This window comes from Mustela erminea, chromosome 6 (assembly GCF_009829155.1).
Source record: "Mustela erminea isolate mMusErm1 chromosome 6, mMusErm1.Pri, whole genome shotgun sequence".
NCBI lineage: Eukaryota > Metazoa > Chordata > Mammalia > Carnivora > Mustelidae > Mustela > Mustela erminea.
The window spans coordinates 6,730,864-6,744,949 of record NC_045619.1 but is presented as its reverse complement, the minus strand read 5'-3'; positions in this window follow the sequence as shown (position 1 = coordinate 6,744,949).

Genomic DNA, 14,086 nt, shown 5'->3' with positions numbered 1-14,086 from the left:
GAACATTAAGTAAGGTGAGCTAGGGGATGGAGATGGACAGGAAGAAGCTATTTTGGGTCAGGGGAGGCTTTTGTCAGCAGGTCATGTTTAAGCAGATGCCTGAATTCAGTGAGAGAAGAGCCAATTAAGGATATGGACCAGGCTTCAGACAGGAGTAGCAGCAGATGCTAAGACCCAGAGAGGGGAGCATCCCTGACAAGGGAGGCCAGGGGCTGAAGCAGATGGAGTCAGGAGACAGTGGGGAGAGGGGAGGCTGCAGAGGTCACTGAAGCCCTCTGAGTGCCCCAGAGAGACCCTGGCCCCCGTAGCACTAGCTAGAAGGGGCTGAGCTGAGACCCATTCAATCAGCAGGTGCTGAGTGCCTGCCTCGGGCCAGGTTTGGTGCTGTGCGCTAGTGACCCAGGTACCAGAGATGCCATCCTTGCTCGGTGGTGGTTGGACCAATTACAACAGCCAAAGCAGCCCAGTTGGTGAGAGCCACCCCAGGGAGCCCCGGGGGCCCAGATGCATGTAGGGTCCCTGGGGAGACACCGCTACACTTGCTGCGGAGGAAACGGTTGGCTGAGATGTGAAAGTGAGCTGGGGCTTGTCCCTTGGGCAGTGCAGTAGAAAGGAGCTGAGTGTGGGATTCATACAGCGATGAAGGGAGGGGATGGGCCAAAAGGCCAGACCCAGGCCTGGAGGTTCTAATATCAAGAACACGTGGAACTGGCAGGGCCATCAGACACCCTCTGGGACAGTGTTTTTCAGATTGGCTTCTGTGGAGCTCCGGGGAGATGCCTCAGGGATATGCTATAAGAAGCAAGGGGAAGCTGCATGGGGAGGGCCCAGAAACCCCATCCCATTGTTTAACAGAAGCAGCTTTATTCTCTGTTGTTTTTTTGTTTTTGTTTTTGTTTTTTTTAAGATTTTATTTATTTGACAGAGAGAAATCACAAGTAGATGGAGAGGCAGGCAGAGAGAGAGAGAGAGGGAAGCAGGCTCCCTGCTGAGCAGAGAGCCCGATGCGGGCCTCGATCCCAGGACCCTGAGATCATGACCTGAGCCGAAGGCAGCGGCTTAACCCACTGAGCCACCCAGGCGCCCTATTCTCTGTTTTATACTGAGCTTCCCAGTATGCTTTTTTTTGAAGATTTTATTTATTTATTTGACAGAGATCACAAGTAGGCAGAGAGGAAGGCTGAGAGAGAGAGAGGAGGAAGCAGGCTCCCTGCTGAGCAGAGAGCCTGATGAGGGTCTCTATCCCACATGATCCCACAACCCTGGGATCATGACCTAAGCCAAAGGCAGAGGCTTTAACCCACTGAGCCACCCAGGCACCCCCAATATGTTTGTGTGTGAATAAAGAATCATATGGCTAAAACAATCTCTGAAGGCCATTGATCACATTTTTTACGGCTTTATCATAGTATAATTGACATAGGTAAGCTACACATAGTTAAAGTCTATGGTTTGGTAAGTTTTTTTGTTTTTTTTTTTTTAAAGATTTATTTATTTATTTGACACAGAGAGAGCACAGCAGGGGAAGCAGCAGGCAGAGGGAGAGGGAGAAGCAGACTTCCCACTGAGCAGGGAGCCCTACACAGGGCTTGACCCCAGGACCCTGGGATCATGACCTGAGCCGAAGGCAGACGCTTAACGACTGAGCCAGCCAGGCGTCCTGTGGTTTGATAAGTATTGACCAGTGTGTCCTCCTAGGAAGCCACCACCACCATCAGTGTAATGCACATGTCCGTTATCTCCGAAGGTTTCTCATACCTCTCCCCTAACTCCTCTCTGTCCTCCAACTCCAGACTGTTGAGAAGCACTGAGGAGTCTATGCTCACAATAGTCCCATACTGGAAACACCCCAAATATCCTTCGGTGGTCGACAGATAAACCAGCTGTGGTATACTGACCCATGGAGCAGCATCAGTTGAGCATCAAAATGATTGTGTTGAGCGACAGACGCCAGACACAAAAGTACATAATGTATGAGTCCGTTTACATTAAATACAAATATAGGAAAACCTAATTTACAGTGATAGATATCAGTGGGTACCTTTGGGAAGCGGGTATTGACTGGCAACAGGCAGGAGGGAACCCTCTGGGGAGATGGAAATCTCCTAGACATTGATCAAAGCTGTATACACAAGTAAACACTCACCACTTAAGATTCGCATTTTACTGGGCACCTGGGTGGCTCAGTGGGTTAAGCCGCTGCCTTCGGCTCAGGTCATGATCTCGGGGTCCTGGGATCGAGTCCCTCATCGGGGTCTCTGCTCAGCGGGAAGCCTGCTTCCCTCTCTCTCTCTCTCTGCCTGCCTCTCTACTTGTGATCTCTGTCTGTCAAATAAATAAATAAAATCTTTAAAAAAAAAAAAAAAAGATTCGCATTTTGCTCAATGAGTAGCCGGTCTCATTACAATTCCCCCTCTGACTGCAAACTCACTCCCCTTGCCATATATATCTGGAGAGGACCCACCACCCTTAAAGGGGTCCAGATGGTCCCAGAGCTGGCAGGGTGTCTGTGGGGTGGGGGACCCTGGGTCCTGAAGGCATCTCTCCCAATGACCTTTCCGACCTGCCTATCCTCAGATTTCCGGGAATGGACTCCCTGAGGAAGTGTTTCCTTGAAACTGCTTTCCCTCCTTATAGGCCTCTGGGGCTGCTCTCTACTCTAAGGCAGTAGGCACTGATGTTTATGGAGTGCACACTGGGAGCCTGACGCTTTGCTGACACTCTGTTTATGGCACAGGTGGGAGGACCCAGGCTTGGGAGGTGGACCCCTTACCCCACCCCCACTCCCTAACTTCATCACTGAGAAGCTGGGTGACTTAGAGGGAGAAGGTAAGAAGCCTCACCTCTGAGCTGTAGCTGCCTCATCCCAGATGGGCTCTCAACGCCAGTCCAGCTGGAGGACAGAATGAAGCAGTGTGGGGGGCCATGCCTGGGACATTGGGGTACTCACTGCCCGGCAGTCAACAACCATGTGAGGCTGTATCTCAGCCAGGGCAACTTTGGGGCTGATGAGGCAGAACCTGAAGAGGCAGCCTCTGTGTGGGGACCTGAAGGCCAGACTAGGGCTCTGACTCTGGCATTGTCATTTTCTTGCTGTGTGACCTTGGATGACGGATAAATGAACTACTATGCATAAAACACTGAAAGCAGTGTCTACATTGGACCTAAGTGTCCAGAGTCTCCGCCTTGGTTCTTTCCTCTACAATATAGGATTCTCATTGGCTCTACTAGTCACTACTTCTGTGTACCCACCCGCTGGCTGGGGACACTCATCTCTCCCTACCCGCAAACCGCAAGCCTCCAAACCCTTCTATTTATCTCAGCTGGGGTCCCCTCCTCTCCAGGCTCAGCAGACACGGGACCCAGCAGCCTGCTAGGTGGTTCCCATCCATCCCCGAATTCTCTCAACCCTGTCCTGACTGTCATTTCTGTACCACGTGCACAGTGCGAGGGATCCAGAAGGGAAGGCTGGTTGCCAGGGCAACGGAGGATAAAGCCCTTGTTCTGCCAGTCTGCTGATTGGCTGAGACACGTCCCGCCTCCCACCATCCTGAGGGTGGGGGGCAGAGGGAAGGGTCTTGATGGGCAGGGAGAGGTACCAGTGTGCCTTGCCAGCAGGGGACTTCCCCCTCCTGGCCCGGTCAGAGCCCCCAGGGCCTGAGGAGCTCAGTCTCCCACGGGGGACACTGGCTTCGCCCTTCCTCTGCCTCCAGCACCCACGGCGGCTGCAAATGGCAGTGTGTCTGGGGACAGCAGCTGCGACAGTCTGCAAGCCAACGCTGAGCTGCTCAGGCTGAGGTGGTGCGCTCAGCACAGAGCCCCCCTGGACAGGCATCGGCAGGGCATGAGGTGGGTCTGCGGGCATTTGGGGGAGGGGAAGGGGGCACCTGCCAATGGTTTGGGAGGCAGGAAGCTGGGCTCTACAGCCCTCAACCCTCACACTGTCCTGGATGGGACTTTGGCTAGAATGGGGCTGGAAAATTCCTTATAGATCATCTGGTAACCCTTCTCCCACCTCGTCACGGTGCGTGGGGAACCTTGAAGCCCAGAGGGGGGTAAGGTGTGGCCCAAGGTCACAAAGAAGCCCAGCGAGTGATTTGTTTCAGCTAGGTTAGTCCCTGAGAATCCAGGAGAAGGTCCAGGGGTCCTCAGTCTGCCTGGGAATGCCTGGGGTTTTGTTCACAGGGATGGAGAGGTTGGGGGACTCTAAACCTTGCTCCATTGAGCCACACCACTGCAGCCCAAGTGACTTTGGCTCTGCCCAAGTCCTTCATTCTCATGTTTAAGCTTCAAGGGGACTGGGGTTCCTGCCTGTGGCTGGGGGGGTGCGGCACGAATACTTGGCCTCAGTCAAGTTCATATGGAGCAGCCTTCCTGCTTGGGGTCCCTCTTCCTGACTTCCTGTCAACCCAGCTGCACCAAAGAAATTTTGAGCGCTCTCTTTGGCTCTCCAGAAAGGCAGATGCTTAGGAGAGAATGGCTAAGCCCTCTTCATTTTATTTCTCCATGAGTATGGCACCTTGAGACACTGTCTGTGCTTCAGAGGGGCCAGTGGGGACCCTGGGGGTCAGGGGCAGGCATCGGGATGGATGTGGGACTGGTAAGCAGCATCTCTTTGTCCGGGGGTCACAGCCCACCTTGAAGACCCACCAGGAAGTAGTAGGACAAGAGGGGCTGGAGTTTGGAGAGAGAGGTCTGAGGAGCTGGAGCTTCTCTTTAGCTTGTCCTGGAGTCGTTCCATTCATCCCATTTCTTCCTTCCCCAGAAGCCGAGGTGGGTCCCTGCTCATTTCATTCTGCTCAGGTGTCCTTTACCCATTCTGGAGGACTCAAACCTCAGGCCATCTCTGGGCCTTTGGGGCCCACCCAGCTCTTAGTCACCTTCCAACCCAGGGCAAGTTAGTGAACCCCTCTGGGCCTCAGTAAAATGTAGACACCTACCCCACAGGCCTCGTGATTTGTGAACACGCCCTAACAGGGATCTCCTCTCCTGGCAGGCAGACGTGGGGCTCCTCACCCTTCCCCAATTTTTACTCCTCAAGAAGGGTTTGAGGGTGGGTTAAATGGGTCCTTTTCTATCCCATTCCTGGAAAAGATGGTCTGGCTTTTGAAAAATGAGTAGGAGCCTACCGCATGAACATGGTACAGAGGACATCCCAGGGAAAATGAAAATGAAAAGGGCATCTGCATCCTATGAAAGATGGAGACTGTATGACACGCAGGGACACACAGGTGACTGACGAACAGTTCCATAGGATGGCACATGGGCGGGGAGAGGAGGATGGGGAGGTTGGCAGAGCACAGCTGTGAGTACCTTTGGGCCATTCTAAGGGGTCTCGGTATATGGAAACTTCGTGAAGCACCTTATATCTGCCACCTTCCATTTTCCTGCTTTCCTGCCCCCGGTGGGCTGGAAATAACAAGTAAGACAAGGGCTGATTCAGGACCATGCAGCTTGGTCCTAAATGCTCTTTAGGTCTTACTTTGTCAAACATTCACAGTGACCTTAAGAAATGGATCCTACTCCTGTCCCCATTTTACAGATAAGGAAACTGAGGCTCAGAGAGTAAGAACAAGGAACTATAGAGCACGTATCATGGGCCAGGCATTAAATCTGAGTATTTTACATAAATCAACCCACTGAACCGTCACAGCAGCTCCCCGATCCAGGTACTATCTTCATGCCCAGTTTACAAATGTGGAAACCCAAGGCCCAAGTTTTGGGGGCGGTGTTCACAGTCTTGTAATTACAAAACTGGGCATAGGCCTGAGTTCGAGAGACTGCGCAGACCCTGTTGCCATCAACACGGTCCCCTGGGGATGGGGGTTTGTTCAGACGGCTCTTGCAAATCACACCCAGCCAGGATGTGCCCCGGCTGGGGACCCACTCATCTGTGAGGGTCTGGCAAGAGGGTGGGGGGCAGAGGGCAACAGCTGCCACTGCAGGGTCAGGGCCGGGAGGGGTGGCTCAGGGGAGGCATGGCCCCAGCGGTCCTTCACTGAGCCCTCGGAATCCCCCCCCCACCCCAGGCAACTTGCCTGAGGGCACCCTGGCCTGTGAGGGATGGAGCCAGGTCCTGCCCTCAGCTCTAAGCGGCCTTTGTGAAGGGTGAGTAGGTCCCAGGAGGGCCCCTGTGAGGGGGGCAGCTCTGTTCTTAGCCCCCCGCAGGGGACAAGCCGGCGAGTCCCCGCTCTCCACTCTCCTGGGCCTCAGCCTTCCCAGCTGTAAGGTGATGCTCCGACCTTCCGGCCCTGGGAAGCCGGCGCGGGTCCCTCCGGGCTGGCAGGTGGGACCAGGGGCGCCTCCGCCAAGCACTCACCGCCCGTGTCTCGGCAGCTGAGGCCGCCGCGATGCCGCACTTCTTGGACTGGTTCGTGCCCGTCTACCTGGTCATCTCTGTGCTCATCCTCGTGGGCTTCGGCGCCTGCATCTACTACTTCGAGCCCGGCCTGCAGGAGGCGCACAAGTGGCGCATGCAGCGCCCCCTGGTGGACCGTGACCTCCGCAAGACCCTGATGGTCAGAGACAACTTGGCCTTTGGAGGGCCAGAGGTCTGAGTGGACCCCGGCGCGTGGCCGCGTCGCCCAGCCTGCCGACCCCGGGGCAGACAGGACAACCCCTGGTCCTCCAGGCCATCCTTCTTCAGCCTGGACCCTCCCAGCAGAGGCTTCCGGGTCTTCTGGGGGGACCCTGGCTGCACCTGTTAAGATGGGGAACCTGGACACCTTAAGGTGTCACTGCTGCCCTCCCCAGCTCTGGGTTTAATTCCCCACTGACCCCCAGTGCCTTTGTGCTGCCCAGCTCTCTTGCCCCTCATCTGTAGCCAGGCACCGCTGTCCCTGCCTGTCCTGAGCCTTGAGAGAGTCCCACTTCCCCACTGAATTCCTGGTGATGCTCAACGGCCCAAGGCCACCCAGGCACCCACCCTAGCTTCACATGGCCGACTTCAAAGCAGACCCAAGGAAAAGTCCCTAACCCGACCCAGCCCCCACCCCTCTGGACTCAGGCTTGGCACTGAGCGAATGTGATGGGGTGGCAGGGTGTACGACCACAGAGGAGGGAGGGGTGTCTGTGTGTGTGTGTGTGTGTGTGTGTGTGTGCATGAGAGATAGAGAGTATGTCTGGCGGGGAGCGGAGAGGCATGTGGAGGAGAGGAGATGCAGGGGTGTGTGTGTGACAGGCAGAGTGGGAGGCGGTGGGGATAGGGCGAGCTAGTGAGCAGCCCCGGCGGCCACCAGCAGCAGCTCCCATTTCTGTCCCTCTGCCAAACTTTTCTGTATCTCCCCTTCCCCAAGGCCCCTGCTTTCCCCTCCCTCCCTGCCCTGTACCGCTCCTTCAGATACTGCCCCCCTCCCCGCACCCACCCTGCCCACCCTAGCCCCACCAGGGAGCCGCCCTCCTGTGTGATTGGCAGTCTGTCTCACTCTCTTCCTCTGGAGCGCCCCTCTTAGTTTCTTGCAATAAAAAAGACTTCATGACTATTTTTGTGGGACTCTCTCCTTTCCTGAAGGGCGGATCATGTCTGTCATGTCACTGGATCTTCAGAAAAAACTATGATAGTGCAATATTCCCCTTTTTAGGGATGGGGACACCTGTCTCAGAGAAAGTAGCTAAAGCAGTTTCTCAGCGTTCCTGATGTGGTGGGCCAGATCATTCTTTGCTGTGGGAGGCTGTCCTGTGTGTTGTGGGAAAATGGGCATCTCTGGTTTCCATTCACTGGAAACCAGTACCTCTCACCCCCTCCCCCTAATCAGGACAGCTGAAGCTGTTAGCTGAATACATGAGGTCAAGTGCCACTGAGACTAAGAGTTCAGTCACAGAAACGCAAAACAAATGCCTTAAACCAAGGCACAGTTCTCAGGAAGGTTGTTGGGAGCTAGTCTGATGGCCGGGTCCCCGGATGTTCAGGGGCACGAGTTGCCTCTCTCTGGCTGCTTTGCTGTGCCTGGGATGTGGCCCAGGGTGGCAAAATCCAGGGGCCTCATCTGCACCTAGAGCAGCAAGGTGGAAGGAAGTGTGTCCCCTCCCTTGAGGGACACTCGGGGATGGCCATACCCCCCATGACCTTATATCCTACTGGTCAGTACTTGGTCATATGGCAGTTTCTAGCTACAAAGGGAGACTGGAAAGTATATTCTCTCATTTTTATTTTTTAAAGATTTTATTTATTTATTTGAGACAGAGTGAGAGAGAACAAGCACGGGGTAGGGGCAGAGGCAGGGGAGAAGCAGACTCCCTGCTGAGCAGGGAGCCTGATCCCAGGACCCTGAGATCATGACCAGAGATGAAGGCAGATGCTTAAGCAACTAAGCCACCCAGGCCCCCCTGGGAAGTATATTCTTTTTTTTTTTTTTTTAAGATTTTATTTATTTATATGACAAGTAGGCAGAGAGGCAGGCAGAGAGAGAGAGGAGGAAGCAGGCTTCCCGCCGAGCAGAGATCCCGATGAGGGACTCGATCCCAGGACCCTCAGATCATGACCTGAGCTGAAGGCAGAGGCTTAAGCCACTGAGCCGCCCAGGCGCCCCGGGAAGTATATTCCTTAGTTGGGTGGCTGTGTGTCCATTTACGAAGTCTGCCTCCTTGAGAGGGGGAGAACACGGACACAAGTACCATTCCATTGTCATAAGGTTTTTCTTTTTTTTTCCTCCAAGATTTTATTTCTTTCTTTGTCAGAGAGAGAGAGACAGACAGAGAGACAGAGAGCACAAGCAGGGGGAGCAGCAGGCAAAGGAAGAAGCAGGCTCTCCACTGAGCAGGGAGCCCGACCCGGAACTTGATCCCAGGACCCTGGGATCATGCCCTGAGCGGAACACAGGAGCTTAAGCGCCTGTGACTTAAGTGACTGAGCCACTCACGCATCCCCCATTGTCGTAGGGGTTGGTCGAGGCTGCAGGGCGCAGGCTGAGATTTCAGCCGGATCCCCTGCCCCCCAGAGCAGGGCTCCTCTGGAGGCTGGGGCTGCTCTTCCGCTATGGGACAAACCCAGGTCTTGCCTACCCTGGGTTGCAGAACCCGGCCAGGGGGAGGCCCAAGAGGCACCCGAGGCTCACACCCAAGTGCCTCCTCCAATTCTGTGCCCCTGGGGCCTCTCTGGCCTCCCCCAGCCCGGCCCTGCTGCATCCGATTGTGGAGATCTTCCCCACATGCTCTGGTCCCAGGCGGCTGGCCTCACTACCCCTCACTGTGTGCTTCTTGCAGGCACAAGACGCCAACATGGAATCAGCTGAAGTAAAAGGGTTTGGGTCGGGACTCAGGCTTTTTGGACCATGGTGTTCAAGGATGTCCCCAGGACCTGCCATCTCTCTGTCTCCCTAGGTCCTAATTTCCTTTGTGGGGGCTGCATTTCCGGCCGACTTTCTGCTGCTGGCGGTCAAGTTCCCCTGGTAGTCCTAGGCTCCCGCAGCCTTCAGCACCTTGATTCCAGGATGGAGCAGGCATCTTGTTCCAGCAAAAGCTCAGGGTGTGGACTCCCATTGCCCTCAGCACCCCCCCCCCCCGCCCCTGGAGGCACATGAACTCAGGGCATGGGGCGCCCCGATTTCCAGCCCCACTGGCCCCCACTGCTGGACCCAGGTGGAGATGGCCTACTGATCACATGGTCCCAGGAGGGCTGGGGCGGGCAGGGGCAGTTGGGAACAGGTCTTGGGAGGAAGAGAGAGGGACTGAAGATGTCCTATTAAGAGGCGGAAACAAAGGACACCTGGGTGGCTCAGTTGGTTGGATGACTGCCTTCCCCTCAGGTCATGATCCCGGAGTCCTGCGATCAAGTCCCGGGATCGAGTCCCGCATCAGGCTCCCAGCTCCCCGGGGAGTCTGCTTCTCCCTCTGACTTTCTCCTTGCTCATGCTCTCTCTCACTGTCTTTCTCTCAAGTAAATAAATAAAAAAAAAAGAGAAGGAAACAAGTGTGGAGAGATGTTAGTCACCCAGGCTACCCAGAAGGCTGGACTGGCTGAGCCTGCAAGGGCCTCAGGCTAAATCTGGCCTGCTGCCAAATTTGGTTTGTCCAACACAGCGTTTTGGGGGAAAATGCAAATTAATTGGCAACATTTATAAGTCAGGAGATTTCGCCTGAGAAATCTCTTTTTCTGACTCCTCTTTAAAAATAAAACTTCTGGCCACACTGGATTCGAAGTGTGAACGCGTTCAAGGTTATAAACCCGTAATCTCCGCAGGGAGGGTGTTGACCGTGATGGGCGATGGCCAGTCCTCCTCACAGCTGCCTCTGCCGAGGAAGGCAGCAGAGCTTCTCATCCTGGGGCTGCTGAAGAGGAAGGAGCCTGGGGCTCAGAGAGGGTAAGGGGTTCTTGCCAGCCTTGTGCTTAAACTTGGGCCCTTTCCCAGTTCCCACAGCTTCTTACATAAATGCTTATTTACATCTGCTCTTTCCATAAAGAATGCAAGAAGGTTTCAGTTAAAGAAGCCACACACCTAGGGGCGAAAAGGAAACATTCGGACTGACTGTTCCCGTGATACTACTGTCTCTGAGCTTCCCGGCAGCCAGAGGGAAAGAGGACACACCTAGAAGTCGTTTTATTCTTGTTAAGTGATAGAAGGAAGAGAAAAGGACTCTTTGTGAAAGACAAATTTCTGGCTCTAGAGACTAAAAAGAAATGTCTCAAATGGGATATTAACACAACAGACTATCCTTGGCATTTTTTTGGGAAGGGGGAGGGTTGACTCAGACAGCAGAGCCTAAGGAAACAGGCCATTGTCCATGAAGACAGATTTTTCCTTCTGCCAGGCCATGCCAAAGGACTATACTGGGAGCAACCTGGGGTCGGGACCTGACCATAAATCCTAGAAAACTGTTCATTTATATCGCACGTTCTTGGGCAAGCTTCCTTAGCTCGCAGACATACATCAGAATCCAGCCAGCATTTCTGTGCACCAGGCACTGAAAAATCACAGATGACCGAAGCCCAGATGAATGTCCCCCGCCAGTGCCTGGCCTCGTGCTCAGCCCAGGGCAGGTTTTCCGTAGATGGCGCATTGTTTCTGTATCTCTCCTGCCCTGCCTGCCCCCTGGGCTGTGGCAAATGTCGAAGGAGCTAGTTGGCAAGTAAGCACCCTATAAATACTGTGTGTCCTACAGATATCCTCCCGAACCCCATGGAAGCCTGTCACATACCTGCTCTACCCAGCACTAGCCCTGCCACCAAGAATGCAATGACAAAGAAGATAGAGTCTCTGAATTAAAAGAGCTCACAAGCTGGAGGGGACAGATGTGTAAACAAATGACACAAGTGTCACCGCAGCAAGGAGATGTGTGAGAAACTGAAAACAGAACCGAAGACTCTTGGGGTGGGGCTTTGTGAAGGAAAGCTTCCTGGAGGACATAACGACTCATCTGGGTTTTGAAGGCTGAATGAGAGTTTTCCCTGTAAAGGGAAGAGCAGTCAGTAAGTGCAGAGCCTTGGAGGTTAGGGGGAACCCTTTACTCTCTGAAAAGTGTGAGGGGTGTCATGTGGTTGAAGTCTAGAATATTGGTGAGTGGTGGGAAGGGAGACTGAATGACCAGAAGGTGGATTTTCACATAAGGTTAGATCTAGGAAGAGAATCAGATGATTTTCCAGTTGCTACCTCCTCCAAGAAGCCCTCCCTGATTCCACCAGCAGCTTTCCCCATTACAGCCCTAATCTTGTGCTGTGATTTTGTTTATGTGTCGGTGGAGAGCAGCAATGGCATCTCCTCATCTCAGCCCACAGCCTGCTTGGCACTGGGCAAGGCCTCCGTGAAAGCATGCTTGTTGGATGAATGGGCTGGTCTCTTTGGAAGTCTTGCTAGGGGCTACCCATCTGCTTAGCTACTGAGATTTTAGAAAGGCTTAGAGGCTTCCTGGGGGCCAGGGTGGAGGTGGGGAAACTGTTGTGCTGGTTTTTTAATGCCTTGGGATGTTTTGCAGAGTCCCAAAAGCTTCCCTTTCCTACCATCTGGGAGCTGTCAGGAGATGGTGGGTGTGTCTGGGCCAGGCCCAGAACAGGATGGGAGGCAGGAATGTGCAGGGTCCCTGCGTAGGAATGGTTGCAATGTTCGGACTCTTGGCCCCGGGTTGGGGAGTGCGGCACTGGCTTCTCATTGTTCCGCCCCCTCGGCTCTCCACTTGGGTCGGGCAGGAAGGGCTTGGAAAAGCCAGAGACTAGCTTCAGGAGGAAGGCAGAGGCTTCAGGGTCCCTCAACAGATAATCACGCTGTCAACACTGTTACAGAGGGGCAAAGCCCCTTCTCTGCCCCCTACAGTAGGAAGGGCTCAGAATTTGGAGACCTGGATGGCAAGCCACGGGTTTGTTGTGTGAGTTTCCTCAAGTCCAAGTCTGCCTCCCTCTGTATCTGCAGCTGGAAGCAGGTGGAGCTGATGCGGAAGTCACAGGAAATCATGAGGGCAAAGAAAAAAAGGAACCAGAATGACGAGGCTACAGTTTTAGTGGCTAACCTGGATTGAATTCACTGCACTTCTCACTATATACCTACAACTGTGCAAGTGGGTCATCGGTCCTGTTCATCAACTATTTCTGGCTCTTCCGCTCTCACACACAGTAGGGTTAACTTCCCTACCTCCTTGTGGTGGGTGGGACCATGTGACTAATTCTGGGATCAGAAGTGAGTCCAGGCCAGGGGTGTGTGGGTGGCTCAGGCAGTTAAGCGTCTGACTCTTGATCTCAGCTCAGGTCTTGATCTCAGGGTCTTGAGTCTGCGCCTGGACCTGGGCCCAGTGTGGGGCCCAGTGTGGAGCCTACTGAGAAGGAGGAGGAGGGGGAGGAGGAAGAGGAGGAGGAGAGAGTCTAAGACAAAGCATTTCATTGCTAGTGCACACTTCACCCCTCTGTCTGTCTGTCACGATGACCAGAAAGGCTCCAGAAGGTGGCTGCTCCATCACCCTGGGTCCCAGGAAGATGACACAGAGCAGAGCCTCTGTGGATCCCAAACCACAGTGGACATGAGAAACGAATGAGAAGGAAACCTTTGTTGTTACAAGGCCCTCGGGTTTTGGAACTGTTTGTTATTGCAGTATAATTTAACCCATCCTGACCGATAGCATTTCCATTTTTACAGGTGAAGAAACTGGAGCTCGGAGACTGGTGACCTGTTCAAAAATCACACAGCGGGAGCAAATCCAAGACGGGGATTCTAGAGCCCGCATCGCTTGTCTGGGAGGCCACCACAATGATGTTTTGCTTGGGTCAATGTTTGTCCTCTGAGGCTACTTCCAGGGCCTTGAGGATCATTCCTTTGCGGAGAAAGAACAGCGGCGGAGACATGAGGTCATTGCCACTGCCGACCACTAGAGGGCAGCTGAACCCAGGCTGTAATTACTGGGCAGGCAGTGCCCTCCAGGTGCACCCCCCCAATCCTGGAGGACAGAGCCGGGCAGATGGGCTTGGGAGATACAGACTTGAGCCAGACTCAGGCCTGACTCTCAAGTCCCTAAGATCCTGGCAGGGAGCCAGGTGGAGGAATGCTAGATCTTTAAGCTGGAAGAGCCCACGTGAAGGCACCTGGGATGTATTTGCAAAGGAAACCGAGGGCCGGAAGCCCAAGCGATCTGATAGAAGCTGTGTAATGACTCATTTGCCAAAGTGGGGGAGAGAATCCAGGACTCCTGACTCCTACTCAGGGCTTCCTCATCTCAAAAATGATGTAATCCAGTGGGGGTGACCAGTAAGGGCTCCCCCTACCCAATCTGTCCTGGCAGAACTGTGCTGTCCCCTCCCCCAGCCACCTATATTCTTCCTCAAACTGGGCTGGTCTCCAGAACAAGAAGGGAGGGGGAGGAACCCCAGGCCCCTCCCCTCCCCCACCCAGGGGGCTTCCAGTAGGTGTTGCCCCAGTAACCAGAGCGCAGCCAAGTGTGAAAACTTAGAAGTTGAAAAGGGAGAGAGTGGACGAAGAGGGGAAGGTCAGAGTCCACACGGTCACCAATCACTCCGTCATTTCATTCATTCACTCGTCCGTTCATTCATTCATTCAGCTGATGCTTGCCAGGGCCTCGGACCCAGAGAAAATAAGTTCCCCTGTGGCTAGCGGCTGTCACACTGGATGGCACAGATATAGAACATTTCCATTATCGTAGAACGTTCTATTGG